The sequence below is a fragment of the Elephantulus edwardii genome, unplaced genomic scaffold (assembly GCF_000299155.1).
Source record: "Elephantulus edwardii isolate Elephantulus edwardi_28Jun2011 unplaced genomic scaffold, EleEdw1.0 scaffold00108, whole genome shotgun sequence".
In the NCBI taxonomy this organism is placed as follows: Eukaryota; Metazoa; Chordata; class Mammalia; order Macroscelidea; family Macroscelididae; genus Elephantulus; species Elephantulus edwardii.
The window spans coordinates 1,282,273-1,285,241 of NW_006399858.1; positions in this window are offsets into that span (position 1 = coordinate 1,282,273).

The window sequence follows — 2,969 nt, forward strand, 5'->3', positions numbered from 1 at the left end:
ATCTATCTCCCACTGTAAAAGTTGGCAGAAATCATCTATTTCTTCTCCTTTGGCTTTGGTTGTTGGTGCATATATCTGAATGATAGTGGTATTCACTGGGCTTCCTTGTAAGCGTATGGATATAATCCCGTCACTCACTATGTTGTACTTCAAACTGTAGTCAGATAATAAAAAAGGGATAAACTCACTCAGCATTTCTTAACCTGAAGGAAATTGAAGAACAAAGTCAAGCCCTGAGTGGTAGTATTTAAGAACTCTATGGAAAAATGTTGAATGACCCAGGAAGCAACCAAAGAAGATGGAAGTAGTACACAGAGTCTCTGTACCATAAATTTTGGCTGGCACTAAAGAATTTCATGAAACATCATATGATCAAGAGGCAAAGGTGATGAAGGAGAATGCTCAAATTTCTCAGAAGTAATTGGCAAAAAATAAGCTCCAGGACAGATGGCATACCAATTGACATTTTTCAGCAAAGAAATGCAGCCCTGGACGTTCTCACCTGGTTGTGCCAGGAAATTTGGAGGACGGCTACCTATCTGGCCAATGAACTGAAGAGATCCAATTTACATTCTTTTTTTTAAGAAGGAATAATCCCAGAGTGTGGAAATTACTCAAGGTAACTAATATTACACTTAAGCAAAATCCTGCTGAAGGTAATCCAAAGCAACTGTAAGAGTACATAAACAACTGCTAGATGTGCAAGCGAGGTTTAGAAAAGACTGTGGCAATAGGGACATCGGAGCCAATGTCAGACAGATCTCGGCTGAAAGCAGAGAACACCAGGGGAATGTCTACCTCTGTTTCATTTACTGTGCAAAGGCATTTGATTGGGTGGATCACAACAAATTATGAATAACATTGAGGCGAATGAGAATCCCAGAACACCTGGATGTGCTCATGTGAAACTGATACTTTTACCAGGAAGCTATCATCCGAACAGAGCAAAAAAGCAATGCATGTTTCAAAACCAGGAGAAGAGTGAATCAGGGATGTATCCTGTCTCATTGCCTTTGTAATCTATCTAAGGAGCAGATCATTTGGGAGGCTGGACTTTATGAGAGTGAATGTGGCATCAGATTGGAGGAAAACTCATCAACAACTTATATAGGTGACACAACCTTGCTTGCTGATACTAAAGGTGACTTGAAAGGCTTGTTGTAGAAGGTCAAGGACTGTAGTCTTCAATATGCAACATCAGGAAAACAAAGATTCCCACCACTAGGCCAATTGGTAGCATCATGATGGAGGAGAGATTGAGGTTGTTAACAATTATAGCTTGCTCGACTCCATAGTCAACACTCTCAGCCCCAGAAGTCAGAAATTCAAAAGATGACTTGCACTGGAATTATCTACTATCAGAGTGATAAATAACAACAATGTCAGTTTAGAGACTAAGGTGTGCCTGATCCAGTCCATCATCTTCACAATTACTTTATAGACACCAGAGAGCTGGACAATGACTAAGAAGAAGAATCAATGCCTTTGAGTTGTGATGATGGAGAAGGACATTGAGCATACCATGGAGTGACAAGAGAACAAACAGTTCTTTCCTGGAGAAGGTGAAATACATTTATTTTTTTCCCCCTTGAAGGCAAGGATTTTGAAGCTGCATCTCACATACTTTGGGCAAGTTGCCAGGAGGGACCAGTCCTTGAAAAAGGACATCATTGTCAGAAGGGTAGAAAGACAGCACAGGAAGACACAGCATGCGGTGGATTGACACTGTAACTGGGATAATGGAGGTAGGAGTGTCAGAGACAGTGATATTGGCTCAGAATAAGGCAGGATTCAGAGCTGTAGAGCACAGGGTTACTAGAAATTGCTGTTGATTCAATGGCATATAACAACAAACAACAATAACTCCACTTCATCTTTTTCAAAAGTTTGTTTAGTCCAGGTCCCTTACTTCAGCCCTTGTTTGAGTCCTTTGGTCAATAGAAGCAGATCATTCTCTTCTGCTCCAAATGAGCATGCTCCCACCTCTATGTCCATTAGCATCAACTCTGCAGACTCTGAAATCGACTGTCATTCTGAGGATGGGAGACCACAGCTCCCTTTCAAGTGTCATTTTACCATCTCCTTCTGGCTCCAGTAACAACTGCTTATCACTTTCTATAATGCTTTTTGAATACCAGGGGATAGCAGCATCATTTCCTACCTCAGGTTTCACTAGTGTTCTTGGACAGTTGGTCGGGGATTAAATAAAATTTTGAAAGCTCCAATTAACCAAAAAACCGCCCCCCTAAGCATGCCTTTGTAGCACAACAGCCTTCTCTCAGGAATTTCTCTCTGTATGTAGACATCTTTGTCTGAAATTATGACAACACAGTCACGCAATTAATACAACAATTAGTCAATTTTTGCTCAAACCCCTTCTATGACAACTTTGCCAACACAGAGTTGGCCTCTGTTGACACTCCTGTTATTGTTCCCATTGGCATATGCACTAGTTAATGCATTAAAATCACAGCGAAGATGTCCAGCCCAAAACACAGTAAATCACCATTTACCAATAACCAAGACTAGCTTGTATGTTTTTGAGATCTGAATTACCTATAAGAGGAGAGAATGCGGACCCACGACCCCCATCTTCAGGTATTGCATTGCTCCACCCCGACTTGCCTTGTGCCCGCGTCCCCCCACCTTCCCGCCCCCCGGCCAGGTCTGAAATTTGGGACTGGCCAAGGGCTGTGTGCAGACGCAGTGAATGGTGGGAGTGGACTAGAATCGGGACACACTGCTGCAGCTCTGACCCATGAACCCCATCTTCAGGTATTGCATTGCTCCCCCCCCTCGACCCGGCTCGCGCCCCCCACCCCACCAGCTCTGAACTTTGGGACTGGCCAAGGGCTGTGCGCAGACACAGTGATCGGTGGGAGTGGACTTGAATCGGGACACACCGCTGCAGCTCTGACCCACGACCCCCATCTTCAGGTATTGCATTGCTCCCCCCCCCCGACCCTGCT